This window comes from Ranitomeya imitator, chromosome 4 (assembly GCF_032444005.1).
Source record: "Ranitomeya imitator isolate aRanImi1 chromosome 4, aRanImi1.pri, whole genome shotgun sequence".
In the NCBI taxonomy this organism is placed as follows: Eukaryota; Metazoa; Chordata; class Amphibia; order Anura; family Dendrobatidae; genus Ranitomeya; species Ranitomeya imitator.
In genome coordinates this window covers 621,374,059-621,395,395 of record NC_091285.1, presented here as the reverse complement: position 1 = coordinate 621,395,395, position 21,337 = coordinate 621,374,059, and the positions used below count along the sequence as shown (strand labels likewise).

The 21,337-nt window shown below is 45.5% G+C and overlaps 3 non-coding genes across 3 annotated transcripts; 1 reads left to right on the top strand and 2 right to left on the bottom strand.

Moving 5' to 3' along the window:
* Nucleotides 1–2,425: 2,425 nt before the first annotated feature.
* Nucleotides 2,426–2,498, bottom strand: TRNAR-CCU (transfer RNA arginine (anticodon CCU)). Its single transcript has one exon. It is a non-coding gene; the product is annotated as a tRNA-Arg (tRNA).
* Nucleotides 2,499–2,928: 430 nt separating this feature from the next.
* TRNAR-CCU (transfer RNA arginine (anticodon CCU)) lies at nt 2,929–3,001 on the bottom strand. Its single transcript has one exon. It is a non-coding gene; the product is annotated as a tRNA-Arg (tRNA).
* A 3,331-nt stretch (nt 3,002–6,332) lies between these two features.
* TRNAR-CCU (transfer RNA arginine (anticodon CCU)) lies at nt 6,333–6,405 on the top strand. The gene has a single exon. It is a non-coding gene; the product is annotated as a tRNA-Arg (tRNA).
* The last annotated feature ends 14,932 nt before the right edge of the window (nt 6,406–21,337 follow it).

Genomic DNA, 21,337 nt, shown 5'->3' with positions numbered 1-21,337 from the left:
ACTTACACGGTGAGCTATAACTTCAGTATGATTTAGATACCCCTTTACAGGTGGGTGACACCGCAAGGAAAAGCAGGCACAATGTTACACACTCTGTTTTTGGTGGCACCAAATGAGAGAGATGCCACACATGCAGGACTGTCACTCAAGCACAAATGTCAATATTAATCTCCCACTGTTTGTTTTTATTTTTTCAGGGAGAATTTAGAAACCCCCCCCAAAAAATGATTTTTTCAGGAAGAATTTAGAAAACAAATAAAAAAAGTTGATTTTTTCAGAGAGAATTTAGAAACCAAATAAAAAAAACAAAACAAAAAGGCTTTCTATGGCCCACTATCTGGGAGAGAGAGATGGCACACCCAGGAGTCAGGACTGGCACACAAGCAGAAAGGCCAATATTAATCTCCCACTGTTTTTTTTTTATTTTTTCTGGGAGAATTTAGAAACCCCCCCAAAAAAAAGATTTTTTAAGGAAGAATTTAGAAAACAAAATAAAAAAAGTGATTTTTTTCAGAGAGAATTTAGTAACATAGTAACATAGTAACATAGTAAGGCCGAAAAAAGACATTTGTCCATCCAGTTCAGCCTATATTCCATCATAATAAATCCCCAGATTTACGTCCTTCTACAGAACCTAATAATTGTATGATACAATATTGTTCTGCTCCAGGAAGACATCCAGGCCTCTCTTGAACCCCTCGACTGAGTTCGCCATCACCACCTCCTCAGGCAAGCAATTCCAGATTCTCACTGCCCTAACAGTAAAGAATCCTCTTCTATGTTGGTGGAAAAACCTTTTCTCCTCCAGACGCAAAGAATGCCCCCTTGTGCCCGTCACCTTCCTTGGTATAAACAAATCCTCAGCGAGATATTTGTATTGTCCCCTTATATACTTATACATGGTTATTAGATCACCCCTCAGTCGTCTTTTTTCTAGACTAAATAATCCTAATTTTGCTAATCTATCTAGGTATTGTAGTTCTCCCATCCCCTTTAAGTTTATCATTTACTAGGATCCCCAAGTCCTTCTCCCTGTCAGATTTACCCAGTGGTTTCCCGTTCAGTGTGTAATGGTGATATTTATTCCTTCCCATGTGTATAACCTTACATTTATCATTGTTAAACCTCATCTGCCACCTTTCAGCCCAAGTTTCCAACCTATCCAGATCCATCTGTAGCAGAATACTATCTTCTCTTGTATTAACTGCTTTACATAGTTTTGTATCATCTGCAAATATTGATATTTTACTGTGTAAACCTTCTACCAGATCATTAATGAATATGTTGAAGAGAACAGGTCCCAATACCGACCCCTGCGGTACCCCACTGGTCACAGCGACCCAGTTAGAGACTATACCATTTATAACCACCCTCTGCTTTCTATCACTAAGCCAGTTACTAACCCATTTACACACATTTTCCCCCAGGCCAAGCATTCTCATTTTGTGTACCAACCTCTTGTGCGGCACGGTATCAAACGCTTTGGAAAAATCGAGATATACCACGTCCAATGACTCACCGTTGTCAGCCTATAGCTTACCTCTTCATAAAAACTGATTAGATTGGTTTGACAGGATCGATTTCTCATAAACCCATGCTGATATGGAGTTAAACAGTTATTCTCATTGAGATAATCCAGAATAACATCCCTCAGAAACCCTTCAAATATTTTACCAACAATAGAGGTTAGACTTACTGGCCTATAATTTCCAGGTTCACTTTTAGAGCCCTTTTAGAATATTGGCACCACATTTGCTATGCGCCAGTCCTGCGGAACAGACCCCGTCGCTATAGAGTCCCTAAAAATGAGAAATAATGGTTTATCTATTACATTACTTAGTTCTCTTAGTACTCGTGGGTGTATGCCATCCGGACCCGGAGATTTATCTATTTTGATCTTATTTAGCCGGTTTCGCACCTCTTCTTGGGTTAGATTGGTGACCCTTAATATAGGTTTTTCATTGTTTCTTGGGATTTCACCTAGCATTTCATTTTCCACCGTGAATACCGTGGAGAAGAAGGTGTTTAATATGTTAGCTTTTTTATCGTCATCTACAACCATTCTTTCCTCACTATTTTTTAAGGGGCCTACATTTTAAGTTTTTATTCTTTTACTATTGATATAGTTGAAGAACAGTTTGGGATTAGTTTTACTCTCCTTAGCAATGTGCTTCTCTGTTTCCTTTTTGGTAGTTTTTTAGATAAAGTATTTTTCTCCCTATTAAATGAAGATGAAAACAATTAAGATGCAATATTTTTCTGCCACACAATTGCGTGTTAACGCTTCTCTCAGTACATGGAAAGGATCGTTGTAAAGGGTAGAGGTTTGCAAGAACTAATTTACGAAGAAACAAGACAAGGAGAACGGTTTACACATGCACCATCAAACTTCTATGAGAAGCTGTCGGAAAGGGAAATCAACAAGCACCCCAGATGGGACTTGAACCCACAATCCCTGGCTTAGGAGGCCAGTGCCTTATCCATTAGGCCACTGGGGCTTGATGAATTTAGAAACCAAACAAAAAAACAAAAACAAATAGGCTTTCTATGGCCCACTATCTGGGAGAGATGGCACACCCAGGAGTCAGGACTGGCACACAAGCAGAAAGGCCAATATTAATCTCCCACTGTTTTTTTTATTTTTTCAGGGAGAATTTAGAAATCCAAAAAAAAAAAATGATTGTTTAAGGAAGAATTTAGAAAACAAAATAAAAAAAGGGATTTTTTCAGAGAGAATTTAGAAACCAAACAAAAAAACAAAACAAATAGGCTTTCTATGGCCCACTATCTGAGAGAGAGAGATAGCACACTGTTGTAAAGGGTAGAGGTTTGCAAGAACTAATTTACGAAGAAACAAGACAAGGAGAACGGTTTACACATGCACCATCAAACTTCTATGAGAAGCTGTCGGAAAGGGAAATCAACAAGCACCCCAGATGGGACTTGAACCCACAATCCCTGGCTTAGGAGGCCAGTGCCTTATCCATTAGGCCACTGGGGCTTGATGAATTTAGAAACCAAACAAAAAAACAAAAACAAATAGGCTTTCTATGGCCCACTATCTGGGAGAGATGGCACACCCAGGAGTCAGGACTGGCACACAAGCAGAAAGGCCAATATTAATCTCCCACTGTTTTTTTTATTTTTTCAGGGAGAATTTAGAAATCCAAAAAAAAAATGATTGTTTAAGGAAGAATTTAGAAAACAAAATAAAAAAAGGGATTTTTTCAGAGAGAATTTAGAAACCAAACAAAAAAACAAAACAAATAGGCTTTCTATGGCCCACTATCTGAGAGAGAGAGATAGCACACCCAGGAGTCAGGACTGGCACACAAGCAGAAAGGCCAATATTAATCTCCCACTGTTTTTTTTTATTTTTTTCAGGGAGAATTTAGAAACACAAAAAAAAATGATTTTTTAAGGAAGAATTTAGAAAACATTAAAAAAAAGTGATTTTTTCAGAGAGAATTTAGAAATCAAATTAAAAAAAAAATAGGCTTTCTATGGCACACTATCTGAGAGAGAGATGGCACGCTCAGGACTGGCACACAAGCCCAAAGGGCAATATTAATCTCCCACTGTTATTTTTTTTCAGGGAGAATTTATAAAACCAATGAAAAAATAATAAATTGGCTTTCTATGGCCCACTATTTCACAGAGAGATGGCACGCTCAGGACTGGCACACAAGCCCAAAGGGCAATATTAATCTCCCACTGTTTTTTTTTTCAGGGAAAATTTATAAAACCAATGAAAAAATAATAAATAGGCTTTCTATGGCCCACTATTTCACAGAGAGATGGCACGCTCAGGACTGGCACACAAGCCCAAAGGGCAATATTAATCTCCCACTGTTTTTATTTTTTTCAGGGAGAATTTATACAACCAATGAAAAAAAAAAAATAGGCTTTCTATGGCCCACTATTTGACAGAGAGATGGCACGCTCGCTCAGGACTGGCACACAAGCACAAAGTGCAATATTAATCTCCCACTGTTTTTTTTTTCAGGGAGAATTTATAAAACCAATAAAAAATAAATAAATAGGCTTTCTATGGTCCACTATTTGACAGAGAGATGGCACGCTCAGGACTGGCACACAAGCCCAAAGGGCAATATTAATCTCCCACTGTTTTTTTTTTTTTTCAGGGAAAATTTATAAAACCAATGAAAAAATAATAAATAGGCTTTCTATGGCCCACTATTTCACAGAGAGATGGCACGCTCAGGACTGGCACACAAGCCCAAAGGGCAATATTAATCTCCCACTGTTTTTATTTTTCAGGGAGAATTTATACAACCAATGAAAAAAAAATAAATAGGCTTTCTATGGCCCACTATTTGACAGAGAGATGGCACGCTCAGGACTGGCACACAAGCCCAAAGGGCAATATTAATCTCCCACTGTTTTTATTTTTTCAGGGAGAATTTATAAAACCAATAAAAAAAAATAGGCTTTCTATGGCCCACTATTTGACAGAGAGATGGCACGCTCAGGACTGGCACACAAGCCCAAAGGGCAATATTAATCTCCCACTGTTTTTTTTTTTCAGGGAGAATTTATAAAACCAATAAAAAAAAACAGAAAAAAAATTAGGCTTTCTATGGCCCACTATGTGAGATGGCACACACAGGGATGGCACTCGAGCAGAAATGCCAATCTTAATCTCCCACAGCTTTTTTTTTTAGGGAGAATTAAAAAAAAAAAAACACAGGGACTGTCCTACAATTACTATCTCCCTGCAGTAATCTCAGCCAGGTATGGCAGGCAGCAATAAGGAGTGGACTGCTGCACAAATGTGCAGAAAGGAAGGAACAACAGGATTTGTGCTTTGAAAAAAGCAGTTGGTTTGCACAGCGGCGTACACACAGCAATGCAGCTATCAGAGAGCCTTCTAGGGCAGCCCAATGAGCTACAGCGCTGAGGAAAAAAAAATGTAGCTTCCACTGTCCCTGCAAACAAACGTGGTGTTGGACAGTGGAAATCGCTACAGCACAAGCGGTTTGGTGGTTAATGGACCCTAAAAACACCAGTATACAGGCAAAGATGCTTACCTGTTCAAGGCCTCCAGCAATTGCAACAATTGTGGTTAATGGACCCTGCCTAACACTATCCCTGCTTCTGACGAAGCGGCAGCAACCTCTCCCTACGCTCAGATCAGCAGCAGTAAGATGGCGGTCGGCGGGAACGCCCCTTTATAGCCCCTGTGACGCCGCGGACAGCAAGCCAATCACTGCAATGCCCTTCTCTAAGATGGTGGGGACCAGGACCTATGTCATCACGCTGCCCACACTCTGCGTCCACCTTTATTGGCTGAGAAATGGCGCTTTTCGTGTCATTGAAACGCGACTTTGGCGCGAAAGTCGCGTACCGCATGGCCGACTTTTGAAAATGAACGATCCGTTTCGCTCAACCCTACTGACAACACCTCTGTACGCAGCTGTTAACACAGGTTGTAGGAATCACAAAAGGTGATGTCACAGATGACCCTGCAGCCCCTGAATTCAGAAGAATTTTTTATATCGTCAATGTCTGTTCATTGTAGCAAATGTACGTGTGCATTTCCAGATCAAAAAAAAACCAGGATGTTTGAGTCTAAAATGACCCAGCGTCCAGTGTCTAAATTTCTCATTTTCATTTTTAATAAAGATTGTGATATGGTAAAATATATATTGTCAAACATTATAATAAAATCTTAGAAACCTGTTGTAAGCAATCATTAATTTTCTGAAGAACTATCCCATTTCATTTTTTTTTTTTTATAGAATGTATGTCGTAGGGGGTGTACCCAGTCGGCTCCAGTGGCGCAATCGGTCAGCGCGCGGTACTTATAAAGCAGTAACTGTCGAGTGATGCCGAGGTTGTGAGATCGACCCTCACCTGGAACATTCTATTCTTGCCTTCATTTTGTATTTTTTACTACTGAAGTCGTTGAAATGGTTCATGATCTAGTGCCAAGATTAAGAGCGAAATTTCAACGAGATATTTGTTGTTTAAGTTTTTGTATTTTTTAAAATTGCCGCAGGTTGGACAAGTTTATTGAGTCCCACCGTAATCTGGTGTCATAATTGAAAGGGAAATGTGGAAGCTATCTATTTAGTTTTTCAGGCTTCTGGTAGTCCAATAAACTTTCCATCATCGGCATTAATAACGTACAGTGACCCGACAAAGTTAGCCCTGGCTCTCTTCTAAAATAAAGATGCATGTGCATTCGGACGGTTTGTTTCAATTTGGAGTTCAAACTTACAAGATCGTTCGTGATAACTCAATCAAAATTGAGTGCTGCACTCTTGTGGTAAGCAAAAAAAGTCTAGATTTTTAAGCTACTCCATCAAGCCCCAGTGGCCTAATGGATAAGGCACTGGCCTCCTAAGCCAGGGATTGTGGGTTCAAGTCCCATCTGGGGTGCTTGTTGATTTCCCTTCCCGACAGCTTCTCATGGAAGTTTGATGGTGCATGTGTAAACTGTTCTCCTTGTCTTGTTTCTTCGTAAATTAGTTCTTGCAAACCTCTACCCTTTACAACGATCCTTTCCATGTCCTGAGAGAAGCGTTAACACGCAATTGTGTGGCAGATAGAGTTGAGCGACCTTGACATTTTTAGAGTCGAGCCGGGTTTCGCGAAACCCGACTATCTCAAAAGTCGGGTCGAGTGAAATCGGCCGATTATGACGTAAAGTCGGGATCGACCGAAACACGAAACCCAATGCAAGTCAATGGGGCAGCATAGTCGGCAGTGAGTGGGGGCCAGGAAAACACCTAGAGTGCCCATTTTAATGTCAAAACCATCCATTCTTCTTAATGAAGCTTGTCAAGCTTAATTTACCTTATAATAATTGGAAGGCATTTGAAATTGGGGGTCATTTGGCTAAAGTTGTGGTGGGTAGGGCTGGTTCAAGTAATTAGTGGGCCCAGGAAATCTGGACCACGTCACGGCAGTGGAGCAGGGAGAGGTAAGTATTTCAACTTTGCAAGTGCTGTGAACCTGAGCAAGCAGGGGGGGCCCACTCGTTGGCATTGGCACTGGCACAGGGCCCCTCAAAGTACAGCGGTGTGTTTGCACGGCGGGGGCGCCTCCCACCGGCAGCAACACTTTTGCGTACCATGAGAGGCCCTGTGCCAGTGACGTCGCCAACTAGTATTCCTCCCCCCACCTGATGAAGGAACCTGCACTTTCATCTGCACCTTCCTGTTTGTCCCCGTGTAAGGTGGTATGGTATGCGGGAAGGGGGACCTGACTTTCAGCAGTGTCACAATCTTGCAGTGTAGCGTGCACGGGAAATGTTGCGTTATGGGTCAATGTACCAGCAGACTCATCTATCACTGGCTGGGCAATGGGCAGGATGAGGAGGAAACACAGATATAGGCCCAAAGAATAAAGTGGGCTAAATGCAGTTCAAAATTGGTAACACAGGACTAATCAGGGGGCATTGCAGTGGAGGACAACTGGAATGAGAGGCTGACACAGAGAGTAGGCCCAAATCAGTAAGTAGTCGAAATGCAGTTCAAAATTGGCAACAGTAGTAAACAGGCGGCACAGCTTTGTTCAGTGGAGAAGAACAGCAAGGAGTGGCAGACACCGATAGTAGGCCCCAACCCAACTAGTAGGCCAAATGCAGTCTAACATTAACAACTACTTAACGAGCGCCTGAAAACGGAATTTCACGACAGGAAACCAGGAGAACAGCAAGGAGCGGCAGACACTGATAGTAGGCCCCAAACCAACTAGTACGCCAAATGCAGTTGTTCCGTTTAACCACAATTTAATGAGAGCCTGAAGATAGAAGTTCAGGAAAGGCAACCTGGAGAACACCTTGGAGTGGAACACACCATCTATCTACACCCCATACCCAATTTGTAGGTCTAATGCAGCTTAGTTTCCAACAACTACTAAACGAGAGCATGATGATCGAAGCATTGGCGAGGAAACCTGGGGAACACCTTGGAGTGGAACACACCATCTCTCTACACCCCATACCCAATTTGTAGGCCTAATGCAGCGTAGTTTCCAACAACTACTAAACGAGAGCATGATGATCGAAGCATTGGCGAGGAAACCTGGGGAACACCTTGGAGTGGAACACACCATCTCTCTACAGTGGAACACACCATCTCTCTACACCCCATACCCAATTTGTAGGCCTAATGCAGCGTAGTTTCCAACAACTACTAAACGAGAGCCGGAAGATCGAAGCTCAGGAAAGGCAACCTGGAGAACACCTTGGAGTGGAACACACCATCTCTCTACACCCCATACCCAATTTGTAGGCCCAATGCAGCGTAGTTTCCAACAACTACTAAACGAGAGCCGGAAGATTGAAGCAATGGAGAGGAAACCTGGGGAACACCTTGGAGTGTAACACACCATCTCTCTACACCCCATACCCAATTTGTAGGCCTAATGCAGCGTAGTTTCCAACAACTACTAAACGAGAGCCGGAAGATCGAAGCAATGGAGAGGAAACCTGGGGAACACCTTGGAGTGTAACACACCATCTCTCTACACCCCATACCCAATTTGTAGGCCTAATGCAGCGTAGTTTCCAACAACTACTAAACGAGAGCCGGAAGATCGAAGCAATGGAGAGGAAACCTGGGGAACACCTTGGAGTGTAACACACCATCTCTCTACACCCCATACCCAATTTGTAGGCCTAATGCAGCGTAGCTTCCAACAACTACTAAACGAGAGCATGAAGATCGAAGCAATGGAGAGGAAACCTGGGGAACACCTTGGAGTGGAACACACCATCTCTCTACAGTGGAAGACACCATCTCTCTACACCCCATACCCAATTTGTAGGCCTAATGCAGCGTAGTTTCCAACAACTACTAAACGAGAGCCGGAAGATCGAAGCTCAGGAAAGGCAACCTGGGGAACACCTTGGAGTGGAACACACCATCTCTCTACACCCCATACCCAATTTGTAGGCCTAATGCAGCGTAGTTTCCAACAACTACTAAACGAGAGCCGGAAGATCGAAGCAATGGAGAGGAAACCTGGGGAACACCTTGGAGTGTAACACACCATCTCTCTACACCCCATACCCAATTTGTAGGCCTAATGCAGCGTAGTTTCCAACAACTACTAAACGAGAGCCGGAAGATCGAAGCAATGGAGAGGAAACCTGGGGAACACCTTGGAGTGTAACACACCATCTCTCTACACCCCATACCCAATTTGTAGGCCTAATGCAGCGTAGTTTCCAACAACTACTAAACGAGAGCCGGAAGATCGAAGCAATGGAGAGGAAACCTGGGGAACACCTTGGAGTGTAACACACCATCTCTCTACACCCCATACCCAATTTGTAGGCCTAATGCAGCGTAGTTTCCAACAACTACTAAACGAGAGCCGGAAGATCGAAGCAATGGAGAGGAAACCTGGGGAACACCTTGGAGTGTAAGACACCATCTCTCTACACCCCATACCCAATTTGTAGGCCTAATGCAGCGTAGTTTCCAACAACTACTAAACGAGAGCATGAAGATCGAAGCAATGGAGAGGAAACCTGGGGAACACCTTGGAGTGGAATACACCATCTCTCTACACCCCATACCCAATTTGTAGGCCTAATGCAGCGTAGTTTCCAACAACTACTAAACGAGAGCATGATGATCAAAGCATTGGCGAGGAAACCTGGGGAACACCTTGGAGTGGAACACACCATCTCTCTACAGTGGAACACACCATCTCTCTACACCCCATACCCAATTTGTAGGCCTAATGCAGCGTAGTTTCCAACAACTACTAAACGAGAGCCGGAAGATCGAAGCTCAGGAAAGGCAACCTGGGGAACACCTTGGAGCGGAACACACCATCTCTCTACACCCCATACCCAATTTGTAGGCCCAATGCAGCGTAGTTTCCAACAACTACTAAACGAGAGCCGGAAGATTGAAGCAATGGAGAGGAAACCTGGGGAACACCTTGGAGTGGAACACACCATCTCTCTACACCCCATACCCAATTTGTAGGCCTAATGCAGCGTAGTTTCCAACAACTACTAAACGAGAGCCGGAAGATCGAAGCAATGGAGAGGAAACCTGGGGAACACCTTGGAGTGTAACACACCATCTCTCTACACCCCATACCCAATTTGTAGGCCTAATGCAGCGTAGTTTCCAACAACTACTAAACGAGAGCCGGAAGATCGAAGCAATGGAGAGGAAACCTGGGGAACACCTTGGAGTGTAACACACCATCTCTCTACACCCCATACCCAATTTGTAGGCCTAATGCAGCGTAGTTTCCAACAACTACTAAACGAGAGCCGGAAGATCGAAGCAATGGAGAGGAAACCTGGGGAACACCTTGGAGTGTAACACACCATCTCTCTACACCCCATACCCAATTTGTAGGCCTAATGCAGCGTAGTTTCCAACAACTACTAAACGAGAGCCGGAAGATCGAAGCAATGGAGAGGAAACCTGGGGAACACCTTGGAGTGTAAGACACCATCTCTCTACACCCCATACCCAATTTGTAGGCCTAATGCAGCGTAGTTTCCAACAACTACTAAACGAGAGCATGAAGATCGAAGCAATGGAGAGGAAACCTGGGGAACACCTTGGAGTGGAACACACCATCTCTCTACACCCCATACCCAATTTGTAGGCCTAATGCAGCGTAGTTTCCAACAACTACTGAACGAGAGCATGATGATCAAAGCATTGGCGAGGAAACCTGGGGAACACCTTGGAGTGGAACACACCATCTCTCTACAGTGGAACACACCATCTCTCTACACCCCATACCCAATTTGTAGGCCTAATGCAGCGTAGTTTCCAACAACTACTAAACGAGAGCCAGAAGATCGAAGCTCAGGAAAGGCAACCTGGGGAACACCTTGGAGTGGAACACACCATCTCTCTACACCCCATACCCAATTTGTAGGCCCAATGCAGCGTAGTTTCCAACAACTACTAAACGAGAGCCGGAAGATCGAAGCTCAGGAAAGGCAACCTGGGGAACACCTTGGAGTGTAACAAACCCTCTCTCTACACCACGGAAGGGCTGATTCTTAGGAAGGAAGGCTGTCGGAAAGAAGCAGGGCGCGTCCGAGGGTGATTATATTCTTATTAGGTATATACTCACCCTCGGACGCGCCCTGCTTCTTTATTTGTAATGAATGTTTATTTGCAATGTGGTTTTGACTTACTCTATTTTTTTGGTAAATAATGATTTTATTATTTTCATTGTTTTGCATCTTCTTGGCAATAATATAAAGAAGACGCGACAGGACAACACTCGGTGGATGCCATATCTGTGTTTAAAATTGAAAAAACCTTTCAGTTAACTACTTGCAGGAGAAAGTTATTGTAGCTGGTGGCCATTTTTAGTACTGTACCAGATTTTTGTTGTATGTGTTTGTTTTTAATGTTAAAATGTCTGCATTTGATATCTCTCCAGTATTTTCTTTTTTATAAGCAAAATACTTATTTTTATATTTTCTGATGTTGGTTCCAGGGGTACACGGGCAGCAGTGGTGTGGTCAGTGGAGGCCTAGTGGAAGGAGTGACCGCAGACAGGCATCGAAGGCCTAAAATAATAACACATGGCTGTAGGCAATTTTAAATTGGTTCCAGGGGTACACGGGCAGCAGTGGTGTGGTCAGTGGAGGCCTAGTGGAAGGAGTGACCGCAGACAGGCATCGAAGGCCTAAAATAATAACACATGGCTGTAGGCAATTTTAAATTGGTTCCAGGGGTACACGGGCAGCAGTGGTGTGGTCAGTGGAGGCCTAGTGGAAGGAGTCACCGCAGACAGGCATCGAAGGCCTAAAATAATAACACATGGCTGTAGGCAATTTTAAATTGGTTCCAGGGGTACACGGGCAGCAGTGGTGTGGTCAGTGGAGGCCTAGTGGAAGGAGTGACCGCAGACAGGCATCGAAGGCCTAAAATAATAACACATGGCTGTAGGCAATTTTAAATTGGTTCCAGGGGTACACGGGCAGCAGTGGTGTGGTCAGTGGAGGCCTAGTGGAAGGAGTGACCGCAGACAGGCATCGAAGGCCTAAAATAATAACACATGGCTGTAGGCAATTTTAAATTGGTTCCAGGGGTACACGGGCAGCAGTGGTGTGGTCAGTGGAGGTCTAGTGGAAGGAGTGACCGCAGACAGGCATCGAAGGCCTAAAATAATAACACATGGCTGTAGGCAATTTTAAATTGGTTCCAGGGGTACACGGGCAGCAGTGGTGTGGTCAGTGGAGGCCTAGTGGAAGGAGTCACCGCAGACAGGCATCGAAGGCCTAAAATAATAACACATGGCTGTAGGCAATTTTAAATTGGTTCCAGGGGTACACGGGCAGCAGTGGTGTGGTCAGTGGAGGCCTAGTGGAAGGAGTGACCGCAGACAGGCATCGAAGGCCTAAAATAATAACACATGGCTGTAGGCAATTTTAAATTGGTTCCAGGGGTACACGGGCAGCAGTGGTGTGGTCAGTGGAGGTCTAGTGGAAGGAGTGACCGCAGACAGGCATCGAAGGCCTAAAATAATAACACATGGCTGTAGGCAATTTTAAATTGGTTCCAGGGGTACACGGGCAGCAGTGGTGTGGTCAGTGGAGGCCTAGTGGAAGGAGTCACCGCAGACAGGCATCGAAGGCCTAAAATAATAACACATGGCTGTAGGCAATTTTAAATTGGTTCCAGGGGTACACGGGCAGCAGTGGTGTGGTCAGTGGAGGCCTAGTGGAAGGAGTGACCGCAGACAGGCATCGAAGGCCTAAAATAATAACACATGGCTGTAGGCAATTTTAAATTGGTTCCAGGGGTACACGGGCAGCAGTGGTGTGGTCAGTGGAGGCCTAGTGGAAGGAGTCACCGCAGACAGGCATCGAAGGCCTAAAATAATAACACATGGCTGTAGGCAATTTTAAATTGGTTACAGGGGTACACGGGCAGCAGTGGTGTGGTCAGTGGAGGCCTAGTGGAAGGAGTGACCGCAGACAGGCATCGAAGGCCTAAAATAAAAAAATTGGGCTGGCTGTAGGCAATTTTAAATTGGTTCCAGGGGTACACGGGCAGCAGTGGTGTGGTCAGTGGAGGCATAGTGGAAGGAGTGACCGCAGACAGGCATCGAAGGCCTAAAATAATAACACATGGCTGTAGGCAATTTTAAATTGGTTCCAGGGGTACACGGGCAGCAGTGGTGTGGTCAGTGGAGGCCTAGTGGAAGGAGTGACCACAGACAGGCATCGAAGGCCTAAAATAATAACACATGGCTGTAGGCAATTTTAAATTGGTTCCAGGGGTACACGGGCAGCAGTGGTGTGGTCAGTGGAGGCCTAGTGGAAGGAGTGACCGCAGACAGGCATCGAAGGCCTAAAGTAAAAAAATTGGGCTGGCTGTAGGCAATTTTAAATTGGTTCCAGGGGTACACGGGCAGCAGTGGTGTGGTCAGTGGAGGCCTAGTGGAAGGAGTGACCGCAGACAGGCATCGAAGGCCTAAAATAATAACACATGGCTGTAGGCAATTTTAAATTGGTTCCAGGGGTACACGGGCAGCAGTGGTGTGGTCAGTGGAGGCCTAGTGGAAGGAGTGACCGCAGACAGGCATCGAAGGCCTAAAATAATAACACATGGCTGTAGGCAATTTTAAATTGGTTCCAGGGGTACACGGGCAGCAGTGGTGTGGTCAGTGGAGGCCTAGTGGAAGGAGTCACCGCAGACAGGCATCGAAGGCCTAAAATAATAACACATGGCTGTAGGCAATTTTAAATTGGTTACAGGGGTACACGGGCAGCAGTGGTGTGGTCAGTGGAGGCCTAGTGGAAGGAGTCACCGCAGACAGGCATCGAAGGCCTAAAATAATAACACATGGCTGTAGGCAATTTTAAATTGGCTACAGGGGTACACGGGCAGCAGTGGTGTGGTCAGTGGAGGCCTAGTGGAAGGAGTGACCACAGACAGGCATCGAAGGCCTAACATAACAAAAATGTCAATACAATGGTATTGTCAGTGGCAGGCATTGAAGGATGTCAGCGCATAGACTAAACATTGGTGGAGCTGTGAGATAATTTTGCAAGTGGTAGAGCACTGTTTGAGCTGGGGTGGGGGGAAACTGTCTTGTGGCCGGCGGTACAGGCCCAGGGCCCCTCATATTACAACGGTGTGTCTGACGTTGGGTGCGCACCACCACCGCCAGAGACACTTTATTGTACTAGGAGGGACCCAGTGGCAGTGCCGTCGACCAAAAGCGGGCTCACCCACCTCTTCAGACAAACTGCACTCTCACGGGTGCTGTCGCCAAGTGTCGATACCACGGCCCCGTGTGGGGAGTTTGGCCATTTAGTGAGGTGTAAACATGTCGTATGCTGGACAATCAGGTGCAGAAAATTACGAGATTGGAAAAGGCATTCAGAATAGTCCACAGGCAAGACCTTTTCATAGGAAAGCTAGGTGTCAGCCGGGCAAGGTGGGGCAAAAGATTTCGAAATCCAGTTGTGGTTCATTTTAATGAAGGTTAGATCATCTACATTTTGGGTAGCCAGACGAGTCCTTTTTTCTGTTAGTATTGAACCTGCAGCACTGAATACTCTTTCTGATAGGACACTAGCTGCCGGGTAAGCAAGCTCCTGCAATGCATATTCTGCCAATTCTGGCCAGGTGTCTAATTTTGATGCCCAGTAATCAAATGGGAATGACGGTTGAGGGAGAACATCGATAAGGGATGAAAAATAGTTTGTAACCATACTGGACAAATGTTGTCTCCTGTCACTTTGAATTGATGCTGCAGTACCTGTCCTGTCTGCGGTCATAGCAAAATCACTCCACAACCTGGTCAGAAAACCCCTCTGGCCAACGCCACTTCTGATTTCTGCCCCTCTAACTCCTCTGGTCTGCTGGCCCCTGCAGCTCGTGTGAGAACGATCACGGGCGCTGTGTGCAGGGAATGCCAGAAGCAAACGGTCAACAAGAGTTGATTGTTTGGTTGCTAATATTAGTTCCAAGTTCTCATGTGGCATTATATTTTGCAATTTGCCTTTATAGCGAGGATCAAGGAGGCAGGCCAACCAGTAATCGTCATCATTCATCATTTTAGTTATGCGTGTGTTCCTTTTGAGGATACGTAAGGCATAATCCGCCATGTGGGCCAAAGTTCCAGTTCTCAAATCTGCGGTTGTGCTTGGTTGAGGGGCAGTTTCAGGCAAATCCACGTCACTTGTGTCCCTCAAAAAACCAGAACCCGGCCTTGCCGCGCCACCAATTTCCAGTGGCCCCGGAAAAGCTTCCTCATTAAAAATATAATCATCCCCATCATCCTCCTCGTCCTCCTCCTCCTCTTCGCCCGCTACCTCGTCCTGTACACTGCCCTGGCCAGACAATGGCTGACTGTCATCAAGGCTTTCCTCTTCCTCAGCTGCAGACGCCTGATCCTTTATGTGCGTCAAACTTTGCATCAGCAGACGCATTAGGGGGATGCTCATGCTTATTATGGCGTTGTCTGCACTAACCAGCCGTGTGCATTCCTCAAAACACTGAAGGACTTGACACATGTCTTGAATCTTCGACCACTGCACACCTGACAACTCCATGTCTGCCATCCTACTGCCTGCCCGTGTATGTGTATCCTCCCACAAAAACATAACAGCCCGCCTCTGTTCACACAGTCTCTGAAGCATGTGCAGTGTTGAGTTCCACCTTGTTGCAACGTCTATGATTAGACGATGCTGGGGAAGGTTCAAAGAACGCTGATAGGTCTGCATACGGCTGGAGTGTACGGGCGAACGGCGGATATGTGAGCAAAGTCCACGCACTTTGAGGAGCAGGTCGGATAACCCCGGATAACTTTTCAGGAAGCACTGCACCACCAGGTTTAAGGTGTGAGCCAGGCAAGGAATGTGTTTCAGTTGGGAAAGGGAGATGGCAGCCATGAAATTCCTTCCGTTATCACTCACTACCTTGACTGCCTCAAGATCTACAGTGCCCAGCCACGACTGCGTTTCTTTCTGCAAGAACTCGGACAGAACTTCCGCGGTGTGTCTGTTGTCGCCCAAACACTTCATAGCCAATACAGCCTGCTGACGTTTGCCAGTAGCTGCCCCATAATGGGAGACCTGGTGTGCAACAGTGGCAGCTGCGGATGTGGTTGTGCGACTGCGGTCTGTGGACGAGCTCTCGCTTCTGCAGGAGGACGAAGAGGAGGAGGAGGGGGTGCGAACGGCTACAGCCAATTGTTTCCTAGACCGTGGGCTAGGCAGAACTGTCCCAAACTTGCTGTCCCCTGTGGACCCTGCATCCACCACATTTACCCAGTGTGCCGTGATGGACACGTAACGTCCCTGGCCATGCCTACTGGTCCATGCATCTGTTGTCAGGTGCACCTTTGTGCTCACAGATTGCCTGAGTGCATGGGCGATGCGCTCTGTAACATGCTGGTGGAGGGCTGGGATGGCTTTTCTGGAAAAAAAGTGTCGACTGGGTAGCTCGTAGTGTGGTACAGCGTAGTCAATCAGGGCTTTGAAAGCTTCGCTTTCAACTAACCGGTAGGGCATCATCTCTAACGAGATTAGTCTAGCTATGTGTGCGTTCAAACCCTGTGTACGCGGATGCGAGGCTAAGTACTTCCTTTTTCTAACCATAGTCTCATGTAGGGTGAGCTGGACTGGAGAGCTGGAGATCGTGGAACTAGCGGGGGTGCCGGTGGACATGGCAGACTGAGAGATGGTGGGAGATGGTATTGTTGCCACCGGTGCCCTAGATGCAGTGTTTCCTACTACGAAACTGGTGATTCCCTGACCCTGACTGCTTTGGCCTGGCAAAGAAACCTGCACAGATACTGCAGGTGGTGCGGAAAATGGTGGCCCTACACTGCCGGAAGGGATGTTGCGTTGCTGACTAGCTTCATTGGCCGAGGGTGCTACAACCTTAAGGGACGTTTGGTAGTTAGTCCAGGCTTGCAAATGCATGGTGGTTAAATGTCTATGCATGCAACTTGTATTGAGACTTTTCAGATTCTGTCCTCTGCTTAAGGTAGTTGAACATTTTTGACAGATGACTTTGCGCTGATCAATTGGATGTTGTTTAAAAAAATGCCAGACTGCACTCTTTCTAGCATCGGATACCTTTTCAGGCATTGCAGACTGAGCTTTAACCGGATGGCCACGCTGTCCTCCAACAGGTTTTGGCTTTGCCACGCATTTTGGGCAAGATACGGGCCCGGCAGATGGAACCTGTTGCGATGTTGATGCCTGCTGCGGCCCCTCCTCCTCCGCTTCAGAACTGCTGCCGCCTGCACCCTGTTCCCCCAATGGCTGCCAATCGGGGTCAAGAACTGGGTCATCTATTACCTCTTCTTGTAGTTCGTGTGCAACTTCGTCTGTGTCACCGTGTCGGTCGGTGGTATAGCGTTCGTGATGGGGCAACATAGTCTCATCAGGGTCTGATTCTTGATCAGCACCCTGCGAGGGCAATGTTGTGGTCTGAGTCAAAGGACCAGCATAGTAGTCTGGCTGTGGCTGTGCATCAGTGCACTCCATGTCAGATTCAACTTGTAATGGGCATGGACTGTTAACTGCTTCACTTTCTAAGCCAGGGACGGTATGTGTAAAGAGCTCCATGGAGTAACCCGTTGTGTCGCCTGCTGCATTCTTCTCTGTTGTTGTTTTTGCTGAAGAGGACAAGGAAGCGACTTGTCCCTGACCGTGAACATCCACTAACGACGCGCTGCTTTGACATTTACCAGTTTCACGAGAGGAGGCAAAAGAGCTAGAGGCTGAGTCAGCAAGATAAGCCAAAACTTGCTCTTGCTGCTCCGGCTTTAAAAGCGGTTTTCCTACTCCCAGAAAAGGGAGCGTTCGAGGCCTTGTGTAGCCAGACGACAAACCTGGCTCCACAGCTCCAGACTTAGGTGCAATATTTTTTTTCCCACGACCAGCTGATGCTCCACCACTACCACTACCCTCATTACCAGCTGACAATGAACGCCCCCGGCCACGACCTCTTCCACCATACTTCCTCATTGTTTTAAAAATGTAAACAAACTAACGGTATTTGTTGCTGTCACACAAATTACACGGTGAGCTATAACTTCAGTATGATTTAGCTACCCCTTTACAGGTGAGTGAGACCACAACGAAAATCAGGCACAATGTTACACACTCTGTTGTTGGTGGCAACAAATGAGAGAGATGCCACACACGCAGGACTGTCACTGAAGCACAAATGTAAATATTAATCTCCCACTGATTTGATTTTTTTTTTTTTTTTTAAGGGAGACTTTAGGAAAAAAAAACAATAGAATAAAATGATTTTTTCAGGAAGAATTTAGAAACCAAATAAAATAAAATGATTTTTTCAGGGAGAATTTAGAAAACAAATAAAACAAAAAAAGGCTTTCTATGGCCCACTGAGTGAGAGATGACGCACACAGGAGTCAGGAGTGGCACACAAGCCCAGAGGCCAATATTTATCTCCCACTGATTGATATAGTGATTTTTTCAGGTAGATTTTGGAACCCAAATCAAGCTAAAAAAAATAATAGGCTTTCTATGGCCCAGAATTGGAGAGAGAGAGAGAGATGGCACACCCAGGAGTCAAGACTGGCACACAAGCAGAAAGGGCAATATTAATCTCCCACTGATTTGTTTTTTTTTTTGTTTTTTTTTCAGGGAGACTTTAGGAAAAAAAAATAGAATAAAATGATTTTTTCAGGAAGAATTTAGAAACCAAATAAAATAAAATGATTTTTTCAGGGAGAATTTCGAAAACAAATAAAACAAAAAAAGGCTTTCTATGGCCCACTGAGTGAGAGATGACGCACACAGGAGTCAGGAGTGGCACACAAGCCCAGAGGCCAATATTTATCTCCCACTGATTGATGTAGTGATTTTTTCAGGTAGATTTTGGAACCCAAATCAAGCTAAAAAAAATAATAGGCTTTCTATGGCCCACAATTGGAGAGAGAGAGAGAGATGGCACACCCAGGAGTCAAGACTGGCACACAAGCAGAAAGGGCAATATTAATCTCCCACTGATTTGTTTTTGTTTTTTTTTCAGGGAGACTTTAGGAAAAAAAAAATAGAATCCCACTGCTGCCAGTGTATTTCTACTTTTGGGGCTCATGCATTGGTGGTATAGTGGTGAGCATAGCTGCTTCCCAAGCAGCTGATCCGGGTTCGATTCCCCAAACCAGGGATTCAAGCTTCAGGAGGCTAATTTGCATATTCCAGGTGCCTTCTGGGAGAAGCAAAGTCTCCCTAAGCTAGAAGATCGTTGGGTACAGCCGGGACCAGCTGCTTCGAAAGCATCACCAAACCAGGGATTCAAGCTTCAGGAGGCTAATTTGCATATTCCAGGTGCCTTCTGGGAGAAGCGAAGTCTCCCTAAGCTAGAAGATCATTGGGTACAGCCGGGACCAGCTGCTTCGAAAGCATCACCAAACCAGGGATTCAAGCTTCAGGAGGCTAATTTGCATATTCCAGGTGCCTTCTGGGAGAAGCGAAGTCTCCCTAAGCTAGAAGATCGTTGGGTACAGCCGGGACCAGCTGCTTCGAAAGCATCACCAAACCAGGGATTCAAGCTTCAGGAGGCTAATTTGCATATTCCAGGTGCCTTCTGGGAGAAGCGAAGTCTCCCTAAGCTAGAAGATCGTTGGGTACAGCCGGGACCAGCTGCTTCGAAAGCATCACCAAACCAGGGATTCAAGCTTCAGGAGGCTAATTTGCATATTCCAGGTGCCTTCTGGGAGAAGCGAAGTCTCCCTAAGCTAGAAGATTGTTGGGTACAGCTGGGACCAGCTGCTTCGAAAGCATCACCAAACCGCGCGCCTTACGGCGCGCAAATTTTTGCCTGTAGGACATTATTGCAAGAGAGCTTGGCTGAGTAGATTACACAAGAAGGAAAACACACAGCAAGTCAGCAGGATCTAGGAGCAACATGGCAGATGTGACAACCTACATGGTGAGCTGCAGCATGTGCTACATGTTCACAGGTCGACCAGAAGAAGAATCCAATTTCACCTGTCAGAAGTGTAGACTAGTGGCCCTTTTAGAAGAAAAGGTGCGGGGTCTGGAAGAAAGAATAGCAACTTTGAAACTCATCAAAGAGAATGAAGACTTTCTAGACAGAACAGAAGCATCTCTACTGGTCACAGAAGGTGCAAAAAGTGTCAGAGAACCTCCAAAAGCAGATGAGTGGAAGCATGTGACCAAAAGAAGCAAGAAGACCATGGAGAAATCACCAACCACACAACTGAAGAACCGATATCAAATCTTTGTAGAGGATGAAGATGGCACACCTAAGAATGAAGCAATACCAGCAAGCAAAAAAGAAAAGGGCACACAGCAACAAGTGACAGCAAAAAGTACAGCCAAGAAGCAACGAAGAGTGGTGGTGGTGGGAGACTCACTACTGAGAGGCACCGAAGCAGCCATCTGCAGACCGGACATAACTGCAAGAGAAGTATGCTGCCTTCCAGGTGCGATGATCAAGGATGTGACCGATAGGATACCAAAGCTCTTCAGCTCCAAGGACGTCCACCCATTTCTTCTGATACATGTTGGCACCAATGACACGGCAAGGAAGGACCTACCGACAATCTGCAAGGACTTTGAAGAGTTGGGGAAGAAAGTAAAGGAACTGGATGCACAGGTAGTTTTTTCTTCTATCCTTCCAGTAGACGGGCATGGCACCAGGAGATGGAACAGGATCCTTGATGCAAACAACTGGCTAAGACGATGGTGCAGACAACAAGGATTTGGATTTCTGGACCACGGGGTGAATTACTGGTATGATGGACTCCTCGCCAGAGACGGACTACACCTCAACAAACCTGGGAAACACACATTCGCCAGAAGACTCGCTACACTCATCAGGAGGGCGTTAAACTAGAAGAAGAGGGGACGGGAAGAAAAACATTAGACTCGAACAAAGACGACCCAGGAAAACATACTCAGAAGGGAGGTAAGAACATTTCTAAAACAATCCACAGTGAGGAGATTGGAACAAAACAAAATCCTCTAAACTGCATGCTCGCAAACGCCAGAAGCCTGACAAACAAGATGGAAGAACTAGAAGCAGAAATATCTACAGGTAACTTTGACATAGTGGGAATAACCGAGACATGGTTAGATGAAAGCTATGACTGGGCAGTTAACTTACAGGGTTGCAGTCTGTTTAGAAAGGATCATAAAAATCGGAGAGGAGGAGGGGTTTGTCTCTATGTAAAGTCTTGTCTAAAGTCCACTTTAAGGGAGGATATTAGCGAAGGGAATGAGGATGTCGAGTCCATATGGGTTGAAATTCATGGAGGGAAAAATGGTAACAAAATTCTCATTGGGGTCTGTTACAAACCCCCAAATATAACAGAAAGCATGGAAAGTCTACTTCTA